The 17,640-nt window shown below is 31.1% G+C and overlaps 1 long non-coding RNA gene across 1 annotated transcript; it reads right to left on the reverse strand.

Moving 5' to 3' along the window:
- Positions 1–467: 467 nt before the first annotated feature.
- Positions 468–6,587, reverse strand: LOC129943499 (uncharacterized). Its single transcript, XR_008781259.1, has 3 exons — positions 6,285–6,587; positions 749–833; positions 468–676 (listed from the first exon to the last, which is right to left on the reverse strand). It is a non-coding gene; the product is annotated as an uncharacterized LOC129943499 (long non-coding RNA).
- Between the last annotated feature and the right edge of the window lie 11,053 nt (positions 6,588–17,640).

The raw sequence follows: 17,640 nt of genomic DNA on the forward strand, positions 1-17,640 counted from the left end.
AATTGGTAGTTTAGGTTAGTTTTAAGTTTTATTTTAAGGACCCACAAAAAATTAAAAACTGAAAACATATATCTTCATATTCAAATCAAATGGGGTGGCGCAACAGTCCGTTGTGAACCAGGGCCTAGTGACTTACAACTCTCAACCATTCCTGTGTGCGAGTACTGTTGTCAGGAATGGAAGGGACCTACAATTTTAGGCCGAATCCGAACGGCTAGTTTTGAGAAAGCACTTTTTCATGACAAGAATTACTCTTGAAGGATTTGTCAATTCCTCGCAAGAGGCAGTACCCGCGAAATTATTTTTTTAAATTAAGCTGGCACAGGCAGGGATTGAACCCAAGACCCCTTGCATGACAGTCCAACGCACTAACCATCATGCCACGGGTACTACATATATATATATCTTCATATTAATTTATTCTTATTCACCAACAAGTGTGTTATGGCTCTTGAAAAAGATTGACATAGACTTCAAAAAAGTTTTTAACAAAATCTTAACTTACTTATTTTCTTATGAAAAAATATAAACACTGAAATGAAGCATGGCAACCCTGCAATTGCAAGACAATTTTGCTCGTGGTGGCGCTGCCAGTCACCGCTCTGGTAAGTTGAACTCGGACCAAGAGACTCAAAAAAAAAAACTTTTCTAATTAAGTTGAGCTTAAGTAACTGAACTGGACAGAAAGAGAAGAAAGAATTTATATTTTATTTTTGTTCAATAACCAAAAGTATTTTTCAAAGCTCACCCATCACCAGAGGATGATACACTTTTCTTGCTGCCCTGCCTTTGCCTTAAAATCCCGGATATTCGATCAAAATACAAAGTTAACTCTAAAAAGAAACAATATAAAAAAATGTAGATGTATAAAAGTTTCTTGTTTTTATTCGATTTCTCTTTTGATTTGTGCGAATCCTTCCTTTCGAACTTGAGATTGAGAAAAACAGCAAAAGAAAAAGGACTCTAGTACTTTTAAGTTGTTGCTGGCTTGGTGTATTTTTTGTTCTTACTTTTTATGTTGCCTTTAAGATTCCGCCTTGAAACTGAAGGAACAACTGCTTCAATTGTTTTGTTGCTTTTTGAAAAACTTTAGATTATTTTTTTTTTCTGTTTTTTTTTTACCAATAAACCAACAAAACAAAAAAATTATAGAATATAGATAAAAAGAGTTATAAAATAATAAAAAAAAAACAAAAAAAATAACTTCAAGGAAATCACTTGATGCGAAATTTTCTGCATTAAATCAATTGAAGTGAATTATATGCTCTGCAGCAAGTTGAAAGCATTTATTAGTTTCGATGAGTTGAACCGATGATGATAATGATGATGAGGATGATTATCCTGGTTGGAAGTTTATAAAGCCAAGAATTTGTGGCAGGTTAGGTATGCGAATAAACTGCAGTTCATCAGTTTGTGGAAATAAAGGTTTATGTTGATTTTGAGTTTTAAATTCATCTTTTTTTTTTTAAGGTTCATTTTGAATAACTTGTGTATTTGTAAAATGCCAGAAAAGACTGATACAAATGTACTTCCATAATAGCTTAAAACACTTATAATATGGGAGGTTATGCTTTCAAAAAAAATATTCTTTAGTTTCCCAAGAATTTAGTGTTTATAGTTGTTTTGTTTCGGTTTCATCAGGTGTCAGGTAATTAATGGGATCTAAATAGCTACCGAAATAATCACCATTTTTACTTTTCCCAAGTGTGCGGAAATTTAAACAAAATTTTATCAAAATTCTCTCTTATTTCGAAACAAAAACTGATTTTTGTCTTGGAACAAGATGAAAAAGTTTATTTTTTCACAAGTCCCTATAGGTACTTTTTTAAACCTTAAGCCACTAATTCGACAAAGCCAACAAAATGCATAGACAACGTAGTTTTTTTTACAAAAAATGGATTTAATTGATGAGTTAATATTGCCAGAAAGTCAATACGACTTACTAATTTATGCGAATAGAAGACTTGACAGTTACTATGGACATTAGTGACTATTGGGTGCTGAAATTATTGGCCAACTATCGGGGTTATTTGCAAACAAAAATTAAGGACTTCTAGGGTTCTGTTTCAAAGTCTCTGTCAAAAAGTACCGAGAAATGTCAAAATTTTCAATTTGACAAATCGGACCCATTACAAAAACTTCCTTTGGGAAGTTAAAAATGACTTAATTCGATAGAACACAATCTAAAGAAGGATTAAAGATAAAAATACCATTAACAATGGGGGACGATATCAGCATAATGTCCTTTTCATTAAATTTTTCCATATCCAAATTGGACATCTGCTATATATCTGTAATGTATGTGCTCAATGAATTCATGATTTTCAGCTTTATGATCTTGAATTGATTGTAGAGCATTGCCTTATTCTAATTTTGACGTAGGCTTAAGAAAAGAGTTTAAAGTTGTTGAATCACATGATTTTGAAAGTCAATTGTGATCACCTCTTTGAGAAATACAAGAAGTAGATTTTCCTGTCAAATTTCAAATGATGACAGCTTCAAAAAATGACAAGGAATTTAAAATTGAACTAACCAAAAGCGACCATTTAATGTAAAGTATAGCAGGTACCATTTAAATTTCCAAGATCACACTCGAAGTTATTTTAATCACTTGAAATGTTTTAAATTTAAAATTTGTGCATTTGTCAATATTTCAAAAATATAAATCTATCGGTCTGAGAATTTTTTAGGTATATTATGTAAGATATCTCACGAAGAAATAATGGTCTTGACTTAAATTTTATTTTATTATTTATTTTAGATTCGGGGCAGTCTTTGAAAATAGAATATCTTTAATATTTATTGATATTGCCACTAAATTTTTGTTTATTTCTGCAAATTCTTGCAAAAATCGAGCAGAGTTAATTTTTTTTAAGTGTTTCTTTAGGTTTTCGAATGGTATTATGAAGGAAAGAATGCTATTACCAGCTTAAATGCATGTTTTGAATTTGAACTCCTCCTGTATTTCAAGATTTAAAAATGTACCTGCAAATTTAATTCATAATAATTAATAATGCATTTTTAACGTCTCATAGGAAGTTATTGCAATGAATCCGATTTGTCGAATTGAACATTTTGACATTTCTTGACGTTTCAAGGTACCATGAGTCGCAATAAAAGATTTTTAGAAAGATGTCTGTGCGTGCGTGTGTACCTACGATCGTACGTCTCACGAACTAAAGACTTGAATTAAATTTCATATTACATATATATTAATGTGATTCTAAACCAGTTTAATTTTAGAGAAAAATGCAATTAACGGTTTTTTATAAATCAAAAGAACTAAAAAAATGTGTTCCCTCAAAATTATTTCATCTCCAAAACAATTTTGTGCAACGAACAACAGCATTACTCAAAGTTGGTAAACATTGAATTTCGACTCAAAAATCTTTTCCAAAACTTGAGATTATTTCTTCAAACTAATTTTATCTTATAAGAAACATTGTTTTTTAACATTAGGCAAAATTTTGAGAAAAACTAACTGACAGTTTTTTTTAGCAAAAACTTAAAAGAAAATTAAACAAAAGTTGGTGAAAATTGAGCTTCGACACAAATATCTTCTCAAAAATTTAAGATTATGGTTTTCAATTAATTTTAACTTATATGAAATACTGTTTTCAACATTCGGACAAATTTTGAAAAAAAAATCGAATCGACAGTTTTTTTTACAGAAAATAAAAACCTTACCAAAAAATTTTAAAAAGTTGGTAAAAATTGGTTTTTGGCTCAGATAGCTTTTGAAAACTTTGAGATATTGGCTTTCAATTAATTTTATTTTATAAAAAAATATTGTTTTCAACAATCGGTACAATTTTAAGAAAAATCGAATCGACAGTTTTTCTTACAAAAAAAAACTAAAAACCTAAACAAAATTTAACAAAAGTTGGTAAAAATTAATTTTCAATTTCAATATCTTTTCCAAAACTTAAGATTACGGCTTCAAATATTGTTTTCAACAGTTTAAAAAATTTCGAGAAAAATCGAATTGACAGTTTTTTTTTAAATAAGAACCTAAGACCAGATTGATAAAAATTGGTAAATATTGATTTAGGACACAAATATCTGTTCAAGCTTTTATTTTATTTACTTTAAACTAATTTTATTTTTTAAAAAATATTGTTATAAAGTTTAGTAAAGTTTTGAGAAAAATAGAATTTACAGTTTTCTTACAAAAAATTTAAAAACCTAAAAAAACGTACAAAAGTAGGTAAAAATTGTTTTTCTACTTAAATATCTTTTTAAAACTTTGAGATATTGGATCTAAAATATTTTTATTTTATGAGAAATATCGTTTTGAATATTAAATACAATTTTGAGAAAAATGGAATTAACAGTTTTTTTTACAAAAAACTAAAAACTTAAACAAAATTTAACAAAAGTTGGTAAAAACTTATTTTATCTCATAAGAAATATTGTTTTCAACATTCAGTAAAATTTTGAGAAAAATCGAAATAACAGTTATTTTTCTACAAAAAATTAAAACTTAAAAAAAAACAATACCTTTCAAAAATTAAAATTATTGTGCTCAAACTTTTTTATTTCATAGAAAATATTGTTTTCGATATTCTGTAGTTTTTTTTTATAGTCCGTTTTTTCATAAAAAAATAAATTCTACAATAAATAGTACGCAAATTTGGTAGAAATTGATGATCGGTTCTTGATATATCTGAAATTAATTTCATTCATCCAATTTGTAAAAATTTAAGAAATGCTACTTAAATTGGTTAAAAAATGTTTTCGTCTAAAAATCTATTTAAAAATACTAGATTTTTAACTTTACTACTTCTTGTGAAAAATGAAAAATATTGTTGGTAATTTTAAAAATTGTGAGAATTAATTAAACTGACAACTTTTGTGACCCAACACGAAAACCTACAAACTTTTAAGCAAGACAAATCGACAGACGTGATGGGAAGTTATCAGTGTGGGTCGCATCCCAGCCTCTTTTCTGAAAACATTTTTGGTATGCAGTTATAACCAGCAATTTCATAGTAACAAGTTTACCTTTTTTTGAGATATGGATTTTTTAAACAAAAATAATTTCTTTTTTTAAAATTCAAAAGAAATAATGACATGTTTTGTCATCAAATAGTATTGAAACAGTAGACAAAATTTGTTGAAATCGGTTGATTAGTTCTTAAAAAAACGTAAAAGAAAAATACCGGTTTTATGGGGGGAACCTTCTAGAGCAAAACAACAATTTGTTTGGTATATATCGAAAAAAAGTCAATTTAAGAAAACAAAATTTGACGAAAATTGAAAAAAAAACTATCGGTTTGTTGTTGAGAAAATTCGAATTTTCGATTCGATTTCCAAAAAATTTACAATGGGGAGTATTGTTATTTTAAGTCTTAAAAATTTGAAAAAAAAAACATTTGGCCTAAAACCTTCATTTCCAAGTTTAAACACAATCGATCCAATGGTTTGGGCTGCAGGGACAAGGACAGTCAGACGGACAGAATCAAGGACCCACTTTTTTCCGCCTTTGCCACTATCGTATTGTCATGTTTGATTAAAACCTCGAGTATTCCCGAAAATTTATACAAATTGTGTTCCTATAGTGGATTTTTTGGAGAACAGGGAAAGATTTTAACTTTTAATAATATACCGCATATTTTTTTTTTGAAGAAAAAAATAATAATATGGTTTATCATCTTAATAGATAGCTTAAAATCTTAATTTTAAATTGTGCATAATATTTGGCTAAGATAATCTCATTGTGTTTTTGTTTAATTGTCGTCCGCTGATGATGGTTCCGCAGTTGAGAACCGAAATGAATAAAAAGTATTAAAATTTTAAAACCAACAACAAATTTTGTCTCTTTATAACGATAAGGAAAAATCTTTTTTAAATAATTAATATTTGGCTAAGGACAAACAAATATAGGGGCAGCAATACACATTTTTTTCTCTGTTGTAATTTGCTCCTATATCAAAATCAATTTTTGTAACCAATTAAATATAATAATAAATAATTCTTTCTCATTCTTAAACACCACTTTTATTATATTTCGCAGTACATACTCAACTACACATTCATAAGTTCTACCAGATAACTAGATATAAATAAATGTAGGCTCATAAGTTTATTTGAAATTAAACTATGATAATTAAAAAGTTGCTATGCTTCCTCAAGCACATAAATAATAATTTGTATCTCGAACAACCTGCACCTATGCTTGGAACTTATTATTTTTGTTTGCAAGAAAAACTATCTCATTAATTTAGAACTGCATATTTTTATAATTTAAGTAATGCTTGCTATTTCTTCACTCCAATACGTACCAATACTCACTGCACAGTGCTCATATCGATATAAGAAATACTGCTTTTGGGTGCACCTTACACTTAAACCCGCACAACTAGGTCAAACCCTCTCTCCACAACACTGTAATTTAAACTATACTTCCATTAAGTCGTCAAACCAACCGTGGCACCTCATATCAACCATATGCAACCATCATATCAGCTGATAGTCTAATTACGTTCGCAATATTAGTTTACTCTCAAAACCGCTCACTTCCAAGTAAGACCGAGACCTTTGTTTACTCTCTGATGGGCTGGGGTTTTCAAATCCAATCAATTTCAAAGTTGTAAATTATTTATACAAAACATTAATTCACATAAAGAAGCTATAATCACAATTGTAACGAATACCTGCGCATTATAATTCATGTTGTTTGACATTGTATTTGTTTAAACAATTAACATTTCGGTGATAATTTTACTTGTTCAAGACTAAAAAATTGACTCACTTTGTAAGAAAAAAATGAAGAATTTAATAGATGCCTCACTTCCTTGAAGCAAATTATGGAAATCAATATGCCACAAGACTACATAACGACGATTATGACGACACAAATACAACCGACCATGATGATGATGATAAAGATAATGATGACAGTGAAGACATCGCTGCTGACAACTCACTTTGCTCTGCAACTGCAACTGTGCAACAACCAACAACCTTCTACAACTCTAGCTCTAGGAGTATACCAGCAATGAACTGAACAGGAACACTGACAAAATGATCTGATTACTTGTGCCCACAATATGAATAATGTATTTGAGAATCAATAATGTATCTAGATGCAATTTCAATGAGCGGAAGAGACATGGCGTACACAGGAAGCCAAGACGTGCTGAATTTGTGTCTATTCCAACAGTTTGTAGATACAGAGTGAGTATGGCGAGGTATATGATGAGTATAGAAGATATTGGTAGTATAGGTATTGGGTGCAACTATGTACTTACCACTTATACGGTCTTCTTCTACATCACTTCTTTACTTCTATGGCAGAGTTAATTTTCACCTTTTCATTGTAGAAATAATATTTACTTAGAGCAAATATAATATCAGAACGAAATATGTTGGTTTTAATATGATTTGTCTTGTATTTTTATGTACATAAGTAAGTATGGTGTACTTCTGTCAATATCTGTAATATTGAAGAAACAGTAGCAGAACAAATTATATTAAATTTGTCTGTCAATAATAAATATTACAGATGGTGGATAATTTAGTACGTGGGAACTGCTATACTAATTTACACTTCGTGAGTGAGTGAGTCGGTGAGTCAATGTTGCATCAGTTGCACATTTGCAATGCAATAGAAAAACAATGAAGATACAAATGATACAAAATTTAATAAGTTCCAAATTTTATTATGTATAGTTGAAGTCCAGGGGCATCTGAAAGTAGAAAGGGGGTGGGGGATTTGGATTTATTTTGAAAATACATGCAAGGATGCAAGCAAAATAATTTATTTAGAATTTATGAAAATAAAGTCCCTATGTAGCGCTTCAAATCGTTAGTCCAGGTTTTTGTAACTTCCACAAATAATATTGTATCAAATGATGGCTTCAACCTAGTCCAGAGCGTCTGGTTTTCTAGAGTAGAATAAGCAATGGCGGATCCAAGGGGGTAGTAGGGGTCAAGACCCCCCCTAGGAGATATTTTTTTATTTTCCTTTCAATTTAAAATATTTAACTACCATTATTAACTTCAAATAGGAAGTTATTGTAATGGGTCCGATTTGTCAAATTGAAAATTTTGACATTTTAGAAAGATGCTCGTACGTCCGTACGTTCGCAACGTTTTTTTCGTCCTCCATAGCTCAAGAACCAGAATAGATATCAACTTCAAATAAATTTTGTTATACCGATAATAAGGCAGAAAGATGCAGAAAGGGCTCTCAAGAAAATTGGGTGTGTGGTTTTCTTACCACAGCAGTTTGAAAAAAAGGTGAACATTTTGGTTAGCCCAAAATATCTTCCGAACCAAAAACGCTAGAGACTTGAATTAAATTTAATATAATATATTGTAACGTGATATCAAAGAAATATATTTCTTGAAAAAAATCCATTTAACGTTTTTTTTTATAAATTAAAAAAAACTGAAAAAATAATTTGTCACCTCCAAAATTGTACGACTACAATATGATTTCATCTCCAAAACAATTTTGTGCAACGAAGAATAATGTTTTTGACATCTGATAAAATTTTGACAGTAATTGACAGTTTTTTTTACAAAAAATAAAAACCTAAAAAAAATTAATAAAAATTGGTTAAAATTTATTTTCGACTCCAATATCTTTTCAAAACTTTGAAATATTAGCTTCAAACTAATTTTATCTTATAAGAAATATTGTTTTCAACATTCTAAAACTAACTAAAAACTAAAAAACCTAAATTTATCTTATAAGAAATATTGTTTTCAACATTCGGTAAAATTAAAAAAAAAATTGAATTGACAGTTTTTCTACAAAAAATAAAACTAAAAAAAAAACAATACTCAAACTTAGTGAAAATTTACTTTCGACTCAAATAGCTTTTCAAAAATTAAAATTATTGGCTTCCAACTCATTTTTTTCACAGAAAATATTGTTTTCGATATTCAGTAATTTTTATATAAAAATCCAACAGTCCAATTTTTCATAAAAAATGAAATCTACAAAAAAAGTACTCAAATTTGGTAAAAATTGATACGAGTACATATAGACAAACTTTTAGGGAAGACAAATCGACAGACGTGATGGGAAGTTATCAGTGTGGGTCGCATCCCAGCCTCTTTTTTTCCTTTGAATTTAAAATATTTAACTACTATTATATTTTGTATTTTGTATGCCTGCAAAATTTGTATCTTACTTCCTTAAACTTTGTTTGGTAAAAGGACTACTTTTAGCTGAATGCTGCACCAAGAACATAATATGAATTAGAAATACAGCAGTTTTTTAATAACGCAGCACAATTTCATCAACTTTTGACAAATGGACGACAAAAGGGGATCATATGAGCCATAATATAATTAATGATTTCATCTAAAGATTTGTTAGTAATTTAACGACAAAACAACTAAACTCTAGAATTGCTTAAAATAATTCAAAAAACTCTAAGCAAAAGAGCAAATATTTAAAAAAAAAAAAATAAATTGGGTGGCGCGACAGTCCGTTGAGAACCAAGGCCTAGTGACTTACAACTCTCAACCATTCCTGTGTGCGAGTAATGTTGTCAGGAATGGAGGGGTTCATTAAAAAAAAACCTTGAATAAGAGATCGTCAATTTGATATTAAGTTGCCTTTAAATTCCTGAAACTCACTATCATTTACGTCTAATATACATTGTTTTAAAACTTTCTAAATAGTTTTCTTAATTTGGTTTCTTTCTACAAGAAGAACATATTTTGATTTTTGTTTACGAAACTTATGTAAAATGTATAATTTATAAGCACTAAACAACTGTATATTAAAAATATTTTTAAGACAAAATTTAAAAAATGTATGTATATGTAAATCAATTTAAAAAACCGCTCTATTGAAAACTTGGTTTAACTCATTTTTTTTTTAGAAATAAAACGGCATTTACATACATTTTGTGACTTTTTGGATAACATTAACAAGTGCTAGCAACCCAGGCGTGCATTTTATTTTTCAAAATTGATTTTCTGTATAAAATTAATTAAATCTACTTTTTGAAATACAATTGCTTTGGATGCTCTAGAATTAATATTTAAACACGAATTTCAATAATATATACGTCCCAAAAACAAAACACTTTTGTTAAACTAATGGCTAAAGCTTCTATAAAGTTTTGAAGTAAAAAGATATTTTGAAACGTGTAATTTGTGAGTGCCACCCAAAATCAACTTATTTGTTTACATAAATTTATTTAATTTAATTTTTAGAGAAATTATTAACTGAATTGCAACTATTTCCCAAACCAAATATTGTCTACAATTTTTAAGTTTTGTTGACTCCTTTATATCAGATCCTCTCTTATTTGCTGGTTTTTTGAATTTTTGCAGCGTTCTTATCATTAATAGATATGGAAACAAGAAAAGTACCTATATATTATTTTTAGTAAAAAACTACGTTTGAAAACAATGTCTTACATTTCTGAGTGAAATGCACCAAAAGCCCTCTAAACTATTGTGTTTTGTTTTGGAATCTTGGAATGCTTTCATATGTAAGAAGTCGTCCAAATTAAAAATTTAGACCATACCTTGCTGGACACAGTGTTCTAAAATAATTGCATAACTAAAGTTGTAAATTTAAGGCTAAGGTGCACATTATGTTATTTTACATTTTGTCAGCCTTTTACAGCCTGTTACAGAACATTAAAGAACATTTTTAAGCGGTGAGTAAAAACTTGTCCATATGTTAAGGGTGTGATTAAAAGTCTGGATATGCGCTTGAGAATAAGGACGTCTAAGGGACCACATAAAATAATATATTGTGGTCAAATGTACAGGCAACTTAATGTTGAACTTTGGATACAGAAGCTTTGTACAAAAAAGAGCCTACAATTCAACCTAATTCATGCTCGTCTGTCGATATTTATTGAAGTTCTATAAAATTTTAATAACAACTTTTTTGTATAAAATATACAAACTTTGAAGTAAATTTAAAAAAGTTAGATTTTTATATCTTATTTGTTCCCAAAATATTTTAGTCAAAAATCAATTTTTATGAATTTCCCAAAGGAAGTTCTTGTAATTGATTTGTCGTTCAGGAAGCTTTTTTTGTCGTAAATAGCTCAAGAACCAGTGAAGATTTAAATTTGGTGGCGCAACAGTCCATTGTGAACCAGGGCCTAGTGACTTACAACTCGCAACCATTCCTGTGTGCGAGTACTGTTGTCAGGAATGGAAGGGACCTACAATTTTAGGCCGAATTCCTCGCAAGAGGCAGTACCCGCGAAAATTATTTTTTTTTTAAATTAAGATGGCACAGTGAAGATATCGTCTTTAAATACATTTTGTTATACAGATAATTACACAAAAAGATGCAGAAACGACTTTCAAAAAAATTAATGTGAAGTTTTTCCATAATCAATCAATTGAAAAAAAATCCCTTTAACGTAAAATATCTCACGAAAAAAAAACGCTAGCGACTTAATTATATTTGCAGTTTCAAAAGTATATTGCTGGAATTCAACGTTTGTCAAACTAAGTTGTTGAACCAATTTGTTTGTTTCAATTGAAAGGCTGACATTTACGAAAATGAATCGCTTTAAATCTACTAGAAAAAATGCTTAATATGCCACAGCCACATATCGTGCCTTAGGAGGGTATTATGGTTTACATAATCGTCCTACTACGCAATCAATTTGCAAAATTGAGAAGAAATTTGAAGATACTGGAATAGTTACAGATATTGTAAGGCCATCGAGTCAAAGTTGCGCTCGAATTACTAAAAATGTCGCTGCTGTAAGTGAAAGTGTTCTGTCGATTCCTCGTCGTTCTTATATCCATATAAAGTACAGCTCACACAACAACTGAAGCCAGCTGACTAATCAAAACGTCGCTGTTCCATCGAGCAACAGGCGGTGGACAGCGACGAAACATATTTCTTACTCGGTGGGTATGTTGATAAACAAATGTGTCGTATTTGGGGTTCTGAGAATTTTCAAATAATTAAAGAGAGACCATTACATCCACAAAAACGCATTTTTTGGTGCGCTCTTTGGTCCGAAAGTGAGATTGGACCTAACACCTTCGAAAACGGCTGTTACCGTCAATTCGGAGCTTTATGGTCATATGATAACCGACTTTTTTTGCTATGGAAGAATGTGACTTGGAAAATATGTGATTTCAAACAGATGGTACCATATGCCACATAACTCAAGTGAGTCTGGCTTTATTGCAAGAGACATTTCGTGGCCGCGTAAATTTTCTGTAAAAATAACTGTTAATTGGATTTTTATAAACATTTTAGTAAATGTTAAGAAACAATTGATTTTTTTTCTATAAGATACAAGAGAATCAGTATTACGATTCGAATATTTAATAAACTATAATGATTATGATTCCTTCTGGAAAAATATACAAATTTCGTATTTAATCTACTGAATTGTAAAATACCAAACAATTGTTATTAATGAAACAAATCCATTAATATAAGCTTAAGATAATGCAAAGCTCTTAAACTCTCAAACTATGTTTTTCATTCTCCTTTATTATTGATAGAAGCTTATTGTATAATTTAAATACGAATTATTTTTAGTTTAAATCCATATCTTTATATATGTATACCTAATAATTTCTGATAATAATACATAATTAAATAATCCGCGCATAAGAAAACTTGTTCTCTTAATACTTTAATCTGTTTTATATTATCTACTATAATATTTTAATCAATTCTAATAAACATAATTAAATGCTCTTAAAATAATTAGATTGAATTAGAAAATCTTTTCACTTCAACGTCAACGTATTAGATGAAGACAAAGATATAGAATGAAAAATAACACTTTCCTTCTTCTTTGTAGCCCACTCTTTTTGTTTTGTTATAATCTAAAGAATTTTCTTTGTTTCTTATATTGCAATTCAAATTTTCCAATTTTCATTCACAATAGAAAAACATAAATAAAAATATATAAATTTAAATACAATAAAATAAAGAACAAAATGGACTTGACATTCACTCGTGTTTTTTTGTTTTGTTTATATTATTCAACCTAGACTTGGATGCAAGTCATTAATGAATCGAATCATTAATTTCTCACACACATTCGATCAACCTAACAGTTCTATCTTTGATCTTTGAATAAAAAAGTTTGAAAAGTTTGTTCGTAAATTAGTTAAACAAAAGTTTCTATCGTCTAAAGGGTTTGGTTTTGAGCCTTTTTATTATATAAACTTTGACTGCAAATGTGTTCTTTTTTTTCATCGATACAGAGGAAATGGTATCAGAAATTCCTTTGGATTTGCTTTCACACTGATTTGTTTCTTTTTTTTTGTATGGAACGGATGATAAGAGATAATAAATATAATGTGATCCAAACAAATTTTTAGCGCCCTCATTCAGGGCCGGACTGACACAATGTAGGAGAAATTTGTATTTATGTGTTTTTTTCGGAAGAAGAATGCACAAAGTGATCTGTTGAACTAAAACCATAGTCAAATTCGTACAACAAATTTCAAAAACCTGCAGTATAGGTACATAACATTTAAAAATAAAATTAAAATAAAAGTGTTCCAACTCTTAACAATATTTATATAATCTTAAGAAACGCTGTACAGTTCGTATCCCAATTGTTCAATATTAAATGAAGATGGTTTTTTCATATTCACATAGGAGCGTGCAGTTTTAGAAAACGGCACGAAAAAAAGTCTTACGAGGCCAAATCAGATTTTCTCGGCGACTTGTTTACATTACTTCCCATAGTATTCAAATTATGACAAAAGAGTTCTTTTTCATTTACCTTAAGCACCTGTTTTTAATTCTGAAAAATAAACTCGCTGATAAGCCTGCCACTTCTTACTCAAAATCCACACCAGCAGGGACTTTTGCGGGATAAACGTTCTTGGATCTAACATCTTTTTTTCGTCTAAATTTAAATTTTTTTTGTGAAGTTGAAGAAAACTTACTTAGAGAAGTGAAGTGAAGAGAACTCAGGTCTTAGACATTTAGTCCATGATAGTTGAATCCAATTTCCACCAGACTGCTTTTAGCAGTCAAAAGGACTATTATGACGCAATATGCAAACATGGGACGTTCTTGCTAATTTGGTAAAATAAACTGAATAATTGAAATCCAAATTAACAGAACTCTAGATTTAACAATATGGCCACTACCATCTATACTAATATAAGCTAAAGAGTTACTGTACATTGATTTGAATTTCTGAACATTGCAATGATAGGGAAAGATAGAGCGTATCAAGGCATCCCACATTCGCGTAGTACGGCTAAGAAATGAATCTCTGTACTTCATAATACGGCCTAAGTTGGGCTCAAGGGTAAACTAATAGGCATTCCTAAAAGCGTGGGTATTACGGTTAAATTGTTTAAGAGGAGGAATGCAACTGGCTATACGTCAATAGAATATAGTCTGTTAAAATAACGGTTAAAAAGCGTAAGACAAGAAACCTTACGAAGATATTCGAGTGACTTAATTGAATTGAAGGTGTTTCTGTCACCAATCAATTTGAAAGCTCTTCTTTGAGTACTGTCCAAGAGACTTAAATAAGTAACTGGAGCACCAGCCCATAGATGAGAGTTATATTGAAGTTTCGGACGTATATAGGTTTTGTAGATTGCAGCCAGATCAGACGGAGAGACAAATTTCTTGCATTGTCTCAAAAAAATTTAGACATCTTTTGGCATTTTTGTTGACATCGCGTAAGGATGTCTAAATTTTCAGCTTCGTTGATGCAAGTGCCACTCAAAGGTAGTGGCAAGGAGGTAATATCTCGCTTTAACGATACAAGACAGCATTGGGTTTTCAAAGCATTAAATTCCACGTGGTTTTTTATTCTCCATTGTACAATGCTGTGTAGGTCGGAACTTTATGAACTAATCATGATTTGCCGTTGCAGTTCCACATCCGAAGAGGAGGGTTGTAATTCTGGAAACGAATATGAGTGATATTGTCAGCGAAACAATGTATTGGATAAGAAATAGCAGACTGGGGATCATTTATAAAAATGAGGAATAGGTTCGGAGACAAAACGGGGCCCTGGGCACACCAGCACTTATATTATTTGTTTCAGATTTTAATCCGACCAAAACAACTTGAATTGAGCTGTTCGAAAGAAAATTTCTAATCTAACGAAGAAGAGATTTAACAATACCAAAATCACGCGTTTTCGATAAAAGAGCAAGATGAAATATCAAATGAAACAATCTTACTTTTTACAAAACGATGTAAAGATTTGTTCCATTGCTCGGTGAGATGAACCAAGTGATCACCCGTGGACCTTTTGCTACAAAACCCGTATTACCTTCCATTAAGAAGCTTCCATTCCTCAAGATATTTCTTTAGGTGATAATTAATCAGCATTTTCATGACCTTTGAAAAAAGGGACGTTAGTGCTATAATTCGGTAATTTGAGATGAAAATTCGCTTTGGGATTGGCTCAACAAATGCAGTTTTTCAACTACTCGGAAGGAACCCAGAAAAATTGGATAGATGAAAAAGCTTACGCAGTGGTATTGCTAGTGTGGAAGAACATCTCTTCAGAAAAAAAGCGAAGATACCATCCAGACCAGCAGATTTGTGTATGTGGAGATCTTTAAGAACTTTCGCCACAGTACAAGTACAAAAATAGGTTGGTATCATAGAATCACTTACGTGTTCAAGAACTAGGGGAAGCCATGACACTTTCTGGGAAGGTGGAATTTTCGGCGAACTGCCTTGCAAACTAGTTAGCTTTATCAATAGAGCTAACTAAAGGAGAGCGTTGACAATAGGCGAAGGAAGCGAGGAACAGGAAGAATTCGTAATGTTTTTTACAAATGACCAAAAATTCAGTAGTAAACGGTGATTTTTTAAGAGCTTGAGAACTTTTAAAAAAAAAAAACGCATACAATTTGCAAAATCTCATCGATTCTTTATTTGAAACGTTAGATTGGTCCATGACATTTACTTTTTGAAAATAATTTTATTTAAATGTTGACCGCGGCTGCGTCTTAGGTGGTCCATTCGGAAAGTCCAATTTTGGGTAACTTTGTCGAGCATTTCGGCCGTAATAGCCCGAATTTCTTCGGAAATGTTGTCTTCCAAAGCTGGAATAGTTGCTGGCTTATTTGTGTAGACTTTAGACTTGACGTAGCCCCACAAAAAATAGTCTTAAGGCGTCAAATCGCATGATTTTATTGGCCAACTTACTGGTCCATTCCTTAAGATGAATTGTTCTCCGAAGTTTTCCCTCAAAATGGCCATAGAATCGCGAGCTGTGTGGCATGTATAGCGCCATCTTGTTGAAACCACATGTCAACCAAGTTCAGTTCTTCCATTTTTGGCAACAAAAAGTTTGTTAGCATTGAACGATAGCGATCGCCATTCACCGTAACGTTGCGTCCAACAGCATCTTTGAAAAAATACGGTCCAATAATTCCACCAGTATACAAACCACACCAAACAGTGCATTTTTCGGGATGCATGGGCAGTTCTTGAACGGCTTCTGGTTGCTCTTCACTCCAAATGCGGCAATTTTGCTTATTTACGTAGCCATTCAACCAGAAATGAGCCTCATCGCTGAACAAAATATGTCGATAAAAAAGCGGATTTTATGCCAACTTTTCTAGGGCCCATTCACTGAAAATTCGACGTTGTGGCAGATCGTTCGGCTTCAGTTCTTGCACGAGCTGTATTTTATACGGTTTTACACCAACATCTTTGCGTAAAATCTTCCATGTGGTCGAATAACACAAACCCAATTGCTGCGAACGGCGACGAATCGACATTTCACGGTCTTCAGCAACACTCTTAGAAACAGACGCAATATTCTCTTCTGTACGCACTGTACGGATTCGTGTGGTTGGTTTAATGTCCAATAAAGTAAACTGAGTGTGAAACTTGGTCACAATCGCATTAATTGTTTGCTCACTTGGTCGATTATGTAGACCATAAATCGGACGTAAAGCGCGAAACACATTTCGAACCGAACACTGATTTTGGTAATAAAATTCAATGATTTGCAAGCGTTGCTCGTTAATAAGTCTATTCATGATGAAATGTCAAAGCATACTGAGCATCTTTTTCTTTGACACCATGCCTGAAATCCCGCGTGATCTGTCAAATACTAATGCATGAAAATCCTAACCTCAAAAAAATCACCCTTAAGTAATGCAGTATTTTTTGCCTTCATTTTTGGTCATGCACAAATTTTGGTCTTTCGAATATGGGCGTTGCAGGCCTTCCTGGCTTGTTTAAATCTTTAACGGTTTTCCTCAGTTTTGTTGGCTTTAAAACACAGGATGAGTAGAGGAATGTTTCAAAGTCGGATATTTTTTTCGCTTTTCAAAGGTAGGACTGCGTGCGCTGTGGAAACGGTTAAAATTTTGCTGAAATAATGCGTGATAGGACTGTTCTCCCAGTTCTTAAAAAAACATGCTTCAGACAATATTGTAGATTCAAATGGCTATCTTTTAAGGTTTGCTCACTACGCTACACCAAAAAATGTTTTTATAAATATCTTGTACAACTTTTGAAATATCGACAAAAGACCTGGATAATAATGTCTCTTTTCAAATACGCCCCTGCTTATACAATACAAACAAACCTATGCCTACTAGATTACAAATGAATGGACACATTGTCAATTCAATAGGCCAGAAAATACCTGTATCACGTTTTTCAACAACAAATTGATATTTATTGGAAGTTCTGTAAAGTTCATAACATCAATCAGC

The sequence above is a fragment of the Eupeodes corollae genome, chromosome 1 (genome assembly GCF_945859685.1).
Source record: "Eupeodes corollae chromosome 1, idEupCoro1.1, whole genome shotgun sequence".
NCBI classification, from domain to species: domain Eukaryota; kingdom Metazoa; phylum Arthropoda; class Insecta; order Diptera; family Syrphidae; genus Eupeodes; species Eupeodes corollae.